Below are 13,693 nucleotides of genomic sequence, written 5' to 3' on the forward strand. Positions count from 1 at the left end.
ACTCCTGCTTTCTGACCCCTGAGAGTTTGGACAGATTTTCTGCTTGTTACAGCTTCAGAGGTTGTAGAAAAAGTTAGAAGTAATTGATAGGTGATGAAAACCCCATCTTTGCTGTACCCATAAGGTATAGATATAGACTAGTTTGGGTGGATTGGGCAAATCCAACTCCGACCATCCATGATTTTATATTGTGACCTGAATTATTGCGAAAATATCTTCTCAGCTGCTTTAGCTTTCTTCTTTGTGAAAGGCAGAATGGAAAGAGGCCTGGGATCCAAGTGACAAGACCCAAAGTTCAGGCCCCACACTGCCACAGTTCAACCCTTCTGTGTCTCTGTGCCCTGAAATGTAAAACATGGGCTTGAACCAAGTATCGTCCAAAGCCCTACTTAACTCTAACAAATGTGTTATTCTCTAGTTTCTTTCAGGTTGCCTGTCTCAGTTGAAGAATATGACTAAATTTTTTTCTCATTAGCATCCATATATAACAATACCATAGTCATCTTTTATGCCATCTTTTCATCTATAATAGTCCTTCCTTTGATACTCTACTACTCTGTTTCATATTTAGGAGGCTCAAAAGTAGAATTGCATTGCAGCCTCGTACAAAGGTAAGAATGATGCTATAAAATTTGTCCTAGGCCCACTTAACAATGATGTGACATATTTGTCATCCTTTTAATAACACACACTGTTTTCAATGTATCCTAACATGTTAGCTTGCTTAATTTTTTATTTTTTAAATGTTTTAAGTTTAATTAATTTTTTTGTAGAGACAGGATCTTGCTATGCTGCCCAGGCTGGTCTCAAACTCCTGGCCTTAAGCAATTCTCCTGACTTGGCCTCCCAAAGTACTGGGATTACAGGCGTGAGCCACTGTGTTTGGCCAGTTTACTTTATGTTGAAAAAAATCATCACCATAACCATTAAGATGTGGGCTAGGCTGGATGTGGTGGCTCATGACTGTAACCCTAGCACTTTGGAGGCCGAGGCGGGCGGATCACCTGAGGTCAGGAGTTCGAGACCAGCCTAGCCAACATGGTGAAACCCTGTCTCTACTAAAAATACAAAAATTAGCTGGGCATGGTGGTGCGTGCCTGTAATCCCAGCTACCCAGGAGGCTGAGGCAGGAGAATTGCTGGAACCCAGGAGTCAGAGGCTGCACTGAGCCAAAATTGTGCCACTGCACTCCAGCCTGGGCAACAGAGTGAGACTCCATGTCAAAAAAAAAAAAAAAAAAGTTGTGGGCTAATATTATTTTATCATAAACAAGATGACATTGCTAAAATATCCAAAACAGGATGGTTTTAGAGAAGTTCAATTGAGGTTTTTCACTCTTTTCAAAAAGCCAGATTTTTAAAGTAAATAATATATATTATTTGTATATGCTATAATTTGCATATACTAACATAAAATAATAATTGATTCATATTGATTGCAATAACAATAATTATAATCCAAACTATTTGTACAAACTAGTATTTGAATACTGGCCATATGGCTCAAACAGTTCCATATCCAGCCCTATATTATTTTCAAGGCAAATTCTCCATTATTTTCTCAGAGAGGTACAATAGCAGCTTCTGAATGCAAATAATTTTTTGAGTTGCATGGCTGCTGCTTTGCTTGAAGTTGTTAAGGCTTTCTCATCCTTTTGAACATAAGTTCTGTAAGACTTCTAACTAAAACTATTCTTTAGATTTTTAATATGTATTCATTTAATTGGGTTATACTCACCTAATCTGGGATATTAGAAAGCATTAGGCTTTACCTGTCTTTTAAGTCCTTGGTTAAAAAAAGAAAAAGAGAAATTTAGATATGAGTAATGTCTCTTCAGTTGAATTACTGAACTATACTTTAGGTTTAGAAAAACTGAATATAGGTTCACTCATTGTCTTCTCCGTCTTCAAATTTCCAGAATTGAACTCAACTTCTTCAGTGATTACTGGAACCATTACATGGCCATTTCTTAAAAGAGATTATGAAAACAATCATTAACCAAGACTTTTTGGACAGAACTGCATTTGAAGCATGTATGATTATACAGTATTTTGTTGCTTTCTTAAGCAAAACAATGCATTGAGTAGTGTCTTCAGGAGACAAAAATAGTTCTATTCATAGAACCTTTTCTGAATTGTAATATGCTCGGAGCTTAAAATCATATAGATGTGTGCTCAATTATTTTATTTGTGCACTTGACCACACTGGACTTCTGTCATTTTTGCCTAAGCACACAGCTTAGAAAGCTATTTTTTAAAGTTTATTTTTACTACCAACTTTTACTTAAAGTTAACTATGACCTTTAGCTTTTAGCTGTGCACTACTTGCTCTGTCTTGGCCATTTATAGTGATTTTAATAAGACCAGGCTGCAAGTATCTGGAAGGCACACAGTTTAATATGTGTTTATTTTCCCTGATTTTGTTTTTTGTCTCAAATAACTTTTATATCCATGACAGATAAAATGAATCTGAGTTCTATGACTGATTTTGTTTTAAATTAGCCTTTAGGATAGAAGTGGTTAAAAAGTCTTTTAAGGCCGGGCGTGGTGGCTTACGCCTGGAATCCCAGCACTTTGGGAGGCTGAGGCAGGCAGATCACGAGGTCAGGAGATCGAGACCATCCTGGCTAACCAGGTGAAACCCCGTCTCTACTAAAAATACAAAAAATTAGCCGGGCGTGGTGGCGGGTGCCTGTAGTCCCAGCTACTCGGGAGGCTGAGGCAGGAGAATGGTGTGAACCCGGGAGGTGGAGCTTGCAGTGAGCTGAGATCACGCCACTGTGCTCCAGCCTGGGCAACAGTGTGAGACTCCATCCCCCAAAAAACAACAACAACAACAACAACAAAATGTCTTTTAAAACCCTGATTACATTTGCTGGTTCCCCTTCCTTTGCACACATATTTACCCCCTTAAATAAACTTGATTCCCTGAGGGACCTCATGTTGGTCTGTTCTTTTTTTTTTTTTCCCTGAAATGGAGTCTTGCTCTGTCACCCAAGCTGGAGTGCAGTGGAGCAATCTCAGTTCACTGCAACCTCCGGCCCCTGGGTTCAAGCAATTCTCCTGCCTCAGCCTCCTGCGTAGCTGGGATTACAGGCGCATGCCACAAAATAATTTTTGTATTTTTAGTAGAGACGGGGTTTCACAATCTTGGCCAAGCTGGTCTCGAACTCCTGGCCTCATGATTCACCTGCCTTGGCCTCCCAAAGTGCTGGGATTACAGGCGTGAGCCACCGTGCCTGGCCTGGTCTATTCTTGATAGTCTGTGTGCTTTTTAAGTATTTAGTGATGTTGCCCTTATCATAAACTCCTCTTGTTTATGGGGACAAATGAGAATTCCAGTGTTTTGATATAGTGGCCCTTCACAGACAGTTATTCCCCACCCATCCCCTCAAGACACACCACTGAGACTTGTGCAGGTTTATACTTGTTGATGTTTCAGACTTACACGTAAATATCTTTTGTGGTGGTAACTCCGCTCTATCGCTAACACAGTCCAGTGACCCCAGAGCCACACTGGCTGTAAACATGACTCAGAAGCTGTGTGATTACAGCAGTTCCAAGCCTGTAGTTGAGGGTAATCTTCTAACTCTGGAGTCAGGTGTGTGGAAGGGCCGAAGGTTATGAGTAAATGAGCTGAAGAGAGACAGATGCCAAACTCAGTCGTGATTCAAATGCACTTCTTGCTTAGATTTAGAAAACATTCTCTATGCTTAATAGTCTTTGACCCATTTTTTCCGACCCGCCCATTGTAAATGACAGTCATGGAGTGGAAATTTCCCTAGCTTCTTCCTTGGAAGAGCATCCATTCACCCTGCAGTTCCCAAGGAGCGTCGCAAAAACGAGGCTAAGGGCACAGACAAAACTCGGGCAGTGAAGGTGAGTGAGTGAGGATGTTGATTCTGGGTGGCTGAGTGGGGCATCTGTGTAGGAAAGGAGCCGGGTTGGTGTGCATTACAAACTTTTTCCGCGCTGCTGGGGTGGGGGTAGCTGGTGTCTGCTGCTCCATGAATGAGTCATGGGCTGAGGGCAGAACTTGCTCTAGGGAGGGGCTGCGTCTGGCTCACAGCATTCTCCAGGAGCACCAAGGGGCAGATGAATATTTTCCGGCAGTTTACCTGGCATTTCAGAGAGGCAACTAGCTCTGAACAATGCAGATGGAAACCCAGAAGGAGAGAGGGAGCCAGTCCACATGGTGTGCTGAGATGGGGGCTCTGCATTTGCTCAGACCAAGGGGCTCCTGAGCACCAGGGAGAACATTCAGACTGTTGGGGAAAGGGTGGGCAAGAGCAACAGACCGTGGGATATTGTGGGAGAGTCATAGCAGCCCAACAGGACAGACTGTAGGCTATCCCAGAAGCAGACAGTCTCAGGGAGAAAAGGGAAATGCAGAAAGCAAAGAAATGATGGGCCCTCAAGTGGGACTCAGCCAGCCCGTTCTAAAGTACTTTCTTATTGAGATCAATGTGTGGTGCAAATGAGAAAATTATCCACTGCTGGATTTGAAAGAACCTTGAAAGTCTTTGTGTCTAACACTCTCACTGGTTACAGTGGAGCCTGGAGAGGGGAAGTGATTTACCTAAGGTCATACAGCCAGTTGCTTATAAAGGACAGATTTGTCCAGCTCTATGTCCACTGCTAGGATGTAAGCAAGTGACCTGCTGAGCTTGTGCTCATCACCCAAAGGGTGAAGGTGACTTGCCATACACTGCAAAGGTTGAGTGAACAGAAAATGCACAGGCAGAATATTTTTGAGAGAGCAGGAGGAGGTGGTGGTCAGACTTGTGGAATTGTTAATAAGCAGGTTTGGGTTATGGAATTGAGCTTAGTCAGGCAACATGATCCAGAAAACACGAATCAAGGTGGTGTTTTCAAAGCAGTTCATTGTCCTTGCACAAGCAGGGCCTTAAAGAACTGAAGAGTCCTCTGTGTGTGTGTGTGTGTGTGTGTGTGTGTGTGTAGAGGTGGCTGCTTAGATTCAAGGGAGGAGAGTACAAACAGATCTTTGGGAGAAATGGGATTTATGCAGTAAGACTGGGCTTCCTCCCCGAAATAAAATAATACTTGTGATGGGCTCAGTGGCTCACCTCTGTAATCCCAACACTTTGGGAGGCTAAGGTGGGCAGATCCCTTGGGCCCAGGAGTTTAAGACCAGCTTGGGCAACATGGCAAAGCCCCATCTCTAGAAAAAATTTAAAAATTAGCCAGGTGTGGTGGTATGCACCTGTAGTCCCAGCTACTGGGGAGGCTGAAGTGAGAGGATAGCTTGAGCTCAGGAGGTTGAGGCTGCAGTGAGCCATGATCACGCCACTGCATTCCAGCCTGGACAACACAGCAAGACCCTGTCTCAAAAAAATGGATTAAATAAAATAATATTTGCATTAACAAATATTAGGGAAAAAAGATAAGGTGTGTTCCAGTTAAGAAACCAAGAGAAATGAATATATATATTGAGACAGGATGTCACTCTTGCCCAGGCTAGAGTACAGTGGCATAATGTCAGCTTACTGCAGTCTTGACTTCCTGGGCTCAAGTAATTCTCCCACCTCAGCCTCCCAGAGTAGCTGGGACTACAGGCGTGTGCCACCATGCCCAACTAATTTTTTTGATTTCTAGTAGAGATGAGGTCTTGCTATGTCACCCAGGCTGGTCTTGAACTCCTGAACTCAAGTGATCCTCCCACCTTGGCCTCCCAAAGTGCTGGGATTACAGGCATGAGCCACTGCACCCTGCCAAATGTATATTTTTTTAAAGTGTTTGACAGTCATCTTTTGAATATGGTTCTGGGAACATTTTTTGTTTATCGGGTATGAAAATATACCTGATCTCACCAATTTAAGTAATTTATAGGAAGTAATAGAAAAGTCAGACTAAAATGAACAATCTGTTTTGTATGGGGCAATGAAGTGAAATAATGAAATAGTCAAATTGGAATGCTTGGAAACATTAAATGCTTGTTGTGGTTGGTAGCTCAGATGAAGGGGCTTTTGAGAAACAGAGGATTGTATCCCTGGCAGGCTAGAAGAATATGGGTTGGGGTAAGGGTGCAGGAGCTTGAGAAGGGGCACGTTGGGTAGAATTATGTGGAAAGAATGACATAAAAACCAATAGAATGAAAGTGTACCAGAAAGCACCCTGGAATCTCTGTGGGTGGAAATTCCATTCTCAGATAATGAAACTGTGGCAGTAGGAATGTATGTGAGGCAACCTGCCAGGGTAATGAGATGAAGAAACAAATAAAATGTAAAGGCTACAGAATGAAGAAGCAAGTAAGGTGTAGATGCCACAACCCTGGGTCTGACACCAACTCCTCCCCTGGGCTTGTGTATTTTGCACATCTTACTCCCAGATGCCTGGGCTCTGAAACCCAGAGTCCGTTTGACATTCTCTCCTCCCCACTCATGCAGTCAACTCATTGATTTCTTCACAGCATTGATCACATTGACTGCTTTCCTATTTCCCTACTGCTGTTTTGGTCTCGGTCCCCTCATCTCTGGGTACTGGAATGACTTCCCCACTGGTCCATCTACTCTCAGTCTTTTCACCCAGAATCTATCTGGAAGAGTGTTCCACAGTCTCAAATTTGACTTTATATTATTTACCCCTCTCGTTGTCTACCAGGTAATAATGCTGGGCCCAACCTAGCCATCCAGCGTCCATGAGCCCCCTCTGTTTCTCACACTGCTCCTTAGGTTACACGTTCACTAACCTCACTACCTGTTCTTCTCACACATCCCAACTCCCTTTCTAGTTTTGGAACATTCAGCTTCCTGCTGCCTTTGACGACTATTCTCTCTTGCCTCTTACATATCACAATAATGTGTCTATTTCTTTTTAAATCAAACTAAACAGTACTGAGAATTTAAGTTATTTAAACACAGACCCAGGGCCTGTGGAAAGATTTGATTCTAACTCAAATCTAGCTTATACCCACTCTTTTCTGACATGTCCCACCCAATCCCAGCTTTTGACCTTCTTTAACACCTCCTTCTAAAACTATCACTAGACATTGCTTATTGCAGTTGACACCTCATGAATGGGCTTAAATCATGTCCAGAATGTATTCCTTTTGCAACTTTGGGCAAATAACTTCAATCTCTCTGAGTCTCAGATTTTCAGTTGTCAAATAAGGAATACCTTATAGGGTGGTTGTGAAATAAAATTACCTAGCAGAGAGCTAGATACACGATGAATGCCAAATAAATAGCTAGCATCACCATTAATATTTTGCCTAAGGACCAATTTCTGGATTAAGTAAGCTATTTCAGCTCCTGATGATCTTGTAAAACATACAAGCACACAAAATTGGCTATCATTTATAGCCTTTTACTTGTTAAGGCTCTTTCAGTTTTTTCAAAGATATATTAGCATTCCCAAAGCAAGACTCTTCTATCTGCACTTGCTGAAGTGGAGAATAAAAAACTAAAAGACTTCTATCTAGACTTGGTCAAGGCATTTATTTTAATTTCATTTTTTTAAAAGATAATTGTAAGATAATTTTTAAAATAGAGATGGGGGTGGGGGGGGGGTGTGGTCTCGCTATATTGCCCAGGCTGGTCTTGAACTCCTGGACTCAAGTCATCCTCCCACCTCGGCCTCCCAAAGTGCTGGATTACAGGCATGAGCCACCACACCTGACCTTGGTTAAGGCATTTTTAGGTAATCATTTAAACCTGTTTCTTGCTCTGTGAATTTGGATAATTGCATTTATATTTTCACACCTGTTCAACCTCCCTCCCCAGGACCTACGGCCCTGTTTGGGCTTTTGATCATTTCCCAATCCAGCACCTCTTGGAGCTCTTTCTACTTGTACTCTCAGGCTGTCCCTGACCCATTATCAATGCCACTTTTACTTCTGCCCAGTGCTCCTTCACTGTGTTGTTTTTTCCGTAGGAAACATAGTGAGTCTGCCTAAGACCACTTTTCTTCCTGCTACGTGCTGTGCCTGCGTGACTTTCTCTTGACTTGAACTAGTGTTCTCTATGCTGAATAGGCCTAAGAGCTGCCTTTGGTCTTTTTAGTCCTTGTCTCTGTTACAGACCCTAGTTCTATATTTTTCTTACAACAAAGATCTGTAAGTTCTACCCTATGGGGGGAACTTACAGACCCTACTCTACCCAGATAACCACTTATCTAACCAGATAACTACAGAAATTTTATCCTCAACATATATAAACGAAGCTCTCCTTTTCCCTAAATTTGCTTCATCTCTGATATGGTCTGGATGTTTGTCCCTTCCAAATCTTACGTTGAAATGTAATTCCCAGTGTTGGAGGTGGGGCCTGGTAGAAGGTGTTTGGGTCATGGGGGAGGATCCCTCATGAATAGCTTGGTGCTGCCTTGCAATCATGACTGAGTTCTCGCTTTGATTTCATGCCATATATGGTCATCTGGTTGTTTAAAGGAGTGTGGCACCCTCCTCCTCTTCCCTTGCTTGTTCCTGCTCTCCCTTTGCCTTCGCCATGATCCTGCACTTTCTGAGACCCTCACTAGGCAAATGCCGCCACCATGGTTCCTGTACAGCCTGCAGAACCGTGAGCCAGTTAAACTTCTTTTATTTACCCAGCCTAGCAATGCAAAAATGGCATAATACAATCTCCATTATTTTTTCTCAATTATAGCATTTCTTAGTTACCAAAGTCTTATTTTCTTTCAGTTAATTATCTACCACATTATATTGATTCTGACTTAAATATTCGTCAAAGCTGGGCACAGTGGCTCACACCTATAATCCCGGCACTTCGGGAGGCTGAGGTGGGTGGATCATCCGAGGTCAGGAGGTCGAGACCATCCTGACCAACATGGTGAAACCCTGTCTGTACTCAAAATACAAAATTAGCCAGGTGTGGTGGCGCATACCTGTAATCCCAGCTACTTCGGAGGCTGAGGCAGGAGAATCGCTTGAACCTGGGAGGCGGAGGTTGCAGTGAACCAAGATAGTGCCATTGCACTCCAGCCTGGGCAACAAAAGCGAAACTCCATCTCAAAATATTCCTCAAGTCTGTTCGCTCTTCTCTCTTCACCCTGCCCTACTCTACACATCTCTCAGTGAGGCTGTCTCAGCAGCCTTGGATTATGTCCCTGCATCTCCTCTTTCCATCTATCAATCTCATTCTCTGTTCAACTTTCTTTTTTTTTTTTTTTTTTTTTTTTGAGACAGAGTCTTGCTCTGTCGCTAGGCTGGAGTGCAGTGGAGCAATCTCGGCTCACTGCAACCTCCACCTCCTGGGTTCAAGCAATTCTCCTGCCTCAGCCTCCTGAGTAGCTGGGACTACAGGCACACGCCACCATGCCCAGCTATTTTTTGTATTTTTGGTAGAGACGGGGTTTCACCATGTTGGCCAGGATCATCTCAATCTCTTGACCTCGTGATCCTCCCACCTCAGCCTCCCAAAGTGCTGGGATTACAGGCATGAGCCACCGTGCCCGGCCTGTTCAACTTTCTAAAACACAAATGTGGGAGAGTCATGCCCATGAGTTAAAACTGCCAGTGCCACTGTTTGCCCAAAGAATACATGCAAACACTCAGCATTGTGTGAGGCCTTTCCCAATCTCCCTGCCAGCCTCATCTGCCACCCCAGCCCCTCCACTCAAACCCTACCACTCTGAGCATCTCTGTCATCCTCTTACCAATCTCAGTGGTCTTATACTGCCTACACTTTCTGCCTGAAATATCCTTCCTTCCTTCCTCTGCTTATCCAGATTCCACTGTTCCTTCACAAGCTAGCTTTAATGCCTTAGACTCTAGAGCTTTCTTACGTGGCTTTTCCTCCATTTGAGTTCCTGCCACTCTTTGTTCCCAGGCTGGCACCTCACAGCATTGGCCCCCTGTATTGTAACTGGTCATGTGATTGTCAGACTCCCCAGAGAGAGTGGCAGTTCCCTGAAAGCTGAGACGAGATTTTGTTTATCTTTGTGCTCACCCAGTACTGTCTGTGCCTGTAAACCCCCGTCACCTGATGGAATGGATGTCTGCCCTATATCTCAGGGCTTTGTTATAAACTCAAATGAAAGGGTATTTATGAAAGAACAGTATGAACTAAACTACAAACATAAGAACGCTGAATCTCCCGGACTGGCCCTCTGGACTCGAATATCAGCACTTGGGGGTGAATGAAGAAGGTGCATCATTTCCAGGGAAGCAGATTTGCTGTTGACTAATAAAGACCATTTACTTGGAGTGGGGCCAACAAAAGCCTAATTGTCTTTTGTAGCCTGTTTCTGTTTTGTGTTCCATTTCCGCAAATAATATTTAAATAGACATTTAAAATTAATTCTAATGGGCTATCTCATAAAATTATCTGAATAACTAATATAAAAGATTCAGGGCCCGGTGAGGTGGCTCAGGCCTGTAATCCCAGAACTTTGGGAAGCCAAGGCAGGAGGATCGCTTGAGCTCAGTCTGGGTAACATAGTGAGACCCCAACTCTACAAAATATCAAAAATTTAGCCGGGCGTGGTGGTGCTTGCCTGTAGTCCTAGCTGCTCGGGAGGCTGAGGCGACAGGGTTGCTTGAGTTCAGGAGGTCAAGGCTGCAGTAAGCCATGATCATACCACTACACTCCAGCCTGGGTAACAGAGTGAGACCCTGTCTCAAAATTAAAAAAATATTCAGCCTACAGGAACAAAAAATAGAATGGGGATCAAACAGTTTTAGAACATGAAAGGAAATGATTTTTTTGGACAGTTGCAGAGCCTGTATGAGAGTCCTAATGGTGAGGGGTGGGGTGAGGAGTTACTAAAATGCCAGCAATGAACCCAGGGCTGCCTAGGCGTCTGAACAGTAAGAAAGTTGGGTAAAACATGGAGGCCAACTTCAGGATTATCTGTTTGAACTGCAAAACTAACATGGATGTAGATGTCCTTAGCAAAGTGCTACAACTAGGATTTGCCAGGTTTAGCAAAAAAAAAAAAATATATATATATATAAAATGCAAGATATCCAAATAGTGCAGGGAACAGGCTTATGCTACAAAATTATTTGTTGTTTTTCTGAAATTCGAAGTTAACTGCACATCCTTTTTTTTTAATCTGGAAAACCAAGCTATAACCCAAATGACTTCAACAACTTTGAGCCCGATATTATTGACAGGATGGGGCTCTGGGGCATTTAGGAGAAAGAATTGAGGAAGATTCGCGTGGACTCTTCTTGCTGTAAACAACCGGAGTAGTTTAGGGCCACAGTGAAACTGGTGGTAGATTGCCATCTAGTGGAAAGATATTAGTAGTGAAAGCTAAAATTGGAGGACTGGACAGATTTTTTGTTTTTTTTTGTTTGTTTGTTTGTTTTTCTGGAGTTTGCCAGGAAGGATTCTGCTCTGGCCAACTGCAAAGTCCTGAGGTTGCACTGTTAGACGAGGAGGACATGGGTGGGGGGAAGGGAGGGTAGGAAGCAGATGGAATAGGAGCAAGGCTGAAATGCATTTACCTCGTGTTCTAAGCAGAGTGCCTGGACCATTGTTCCATTCCAGCATGCAGAAACTTTGCTCCCTCTCCACGCAAAACCAGAGCAAAAGCTAGAGCTTCCTGTAAGAAGCGCAAGATTCTTCCACCTGAGGATGGCTCAAAGTGATGTGGAACTATCAGAAACAAAATTCTAAAGATATAATCACTCATCGTTACAACCAGCGACAAAGGAAGTCATCCAAAAGGTGACAGTGTGGCTGGCTACACAGGCAAGCTCAGATCTTGAAAAGGTTGAAAAAAATGCAAAAGTTAAAAGAAAGCACACACTGGAATTCCAAAGACGGTATCTCAAAGTGAGAAGCCTGGAAGAAACTCCGCTCTGCAAGCATGCTGAAGACCAATACGAACAGTAGCACTAGCAATGATAATAATAAAGCCAAACTTGGGACAGGAAGGAGAGAGAAAAGAGAAATGTACTCCTGCCGGCAGACATCATAATGTCAACAAACAATACAAACACAGCAGATGCACTTGAGTTTTATTTCAGACTATCTTCCCAAAGAAATGAAAATATTCTAGAAATTAAAAGAGTTGGGCCAGGCGCAGTGGCTCATGCCTGTAATCCCAGCACTTTGGGAGGCCGAGGCAGGTGGATCACGAGGTCAAGAGATCGAGACCAGCCTGGCCAACATGGTGAAACCCCATCTCTACTAAAAATACAAAAAGTAGCTGGGCATGGTGGCACGTGCCTGTAATCTCAGCTACTCGGGAGTCTGAGGCAGGAGAATCGCCTGAACCCGGGAGGCAGAGGTTGCAGTGAGCCGAGATCATGCCATTGCACTTCAGCCTGGGCAACAGGGTGAGACTCTGTCTCAAAAAAAAAAAAAAAAAGAGTTGGACAAAAAAAAAATAATAATACTAAGATGGACTTAAAAACCCAAATTGGAGCCTTATAACTTTTAAATCATCCTATATGTTTTCTAGTACAGGACAAGAGAGGGTTTCTAAGACTTACTAGAGGCAAATATCCTAATTTCCAATGACATGATTTGTTGAAACTAAAGGACAATAAATTTAATGTAAAATCTTATGGAATTCTATGAGATTCTTGAAAAATGGCTTATGAACACTTAGGTAAAAATTAGCCAGAAAAGACAACAGGTGTTCTAAACTAATCTGTCTCATTTGTTATATATTTAGGTTTACAAGAATGTTATATTATCAGAGTGCTATACAGAGAATATGTTTTTGATTTTATTGAATCATAGAGGAGTTTTATTCCTAAATCCTTGAGGGAGATAGTAAAGGATGGTATGGGATGATAATACAGTTAAGGAAGATTTGTAGCTAGTTTAACCCTCTATACAGAAAAAAAAGTACCCATTAATGGAGTATTTTCAAAGAGGAGTACCAAAATGTCCTGTGCTGACCTATATTCTGTTTACTAATTTATTAATGATTTGATTATAAAATGTGTAAAACATATTGATCAGATCTGCAGGCAGAACAAAACTGCAAAAAAATGGCTAATATTATATAAGAACTCCAGAGCATCTTAAGCTCAATATTGGGCTAAAATTAACAAAATGAAACTGAACAGGCCATATAAATCTCTGTATGTTTAGATTAGAAATGTTAATTCTCCAAGTGCAAAATGAGGAGGGTGAACTGCCTTTAAAACAGCTTCTATTTAAATGACCTAGAGGTCATAGTTTTGGACCAAGAATATGAACCAGCAGCACAAAAATGCTAATGTGTTTTAATAGCGACACCATTTGTAGGGTATCCTATTTAATGGAGATGACAGCTGTACCAAAATGTTGACCAGACCACATTCAAAGTAGGCTTCATTTCTGACACCACTCCTAAAAGGAACATGGGCAAACTCACATTTATTTGAAAAGAGGCATACAGGGTGGCAAAGAGCCTGGAGCCCAAGCCCCACGAGGACTAGCAGACAGAGCTCCCACCATCGCCTGTAGAAGGCAAAGCTTTTATAATAGGAATGATATACAGTCCTTAGATTTGTGATTTATTTTTTGTAGTACTTGGAAAACAAAACCCAGATCAATCAAACAAGATATTGGTTTATTTCTAGTAGAAGAATTTTATAATAAAGCTCTTCAAAAATTCTGCAGGTTCTTGTGAAAGGGAGTTAGCCCCAAGCCCCGGGCCCTCCACTGGGAAAACAATACTGAATGATGCCCCATCAATGGTGGGTAGAAGAGATTCCTGCAAGTCAGGAGCTTGGATTTTTTCTTTCACCCCTAAGTTTCCATGCTTCTAAG

The sequence above is a fragment of the Pan paniscus genome, chromosome 6 (assembly GCF_029289425.2).
Source record: "Pan paniscus chromosome 6, NHGRI_mPanPan1-v2.0_pri, whole genome shotgun sequence".
NCBI classification, from domain to species: domain Eukaryota; kingdom Metazoa; phylum Chordata; class Mammalia; order Primates; family Hominidae; genus Pan; species Pan paniscus.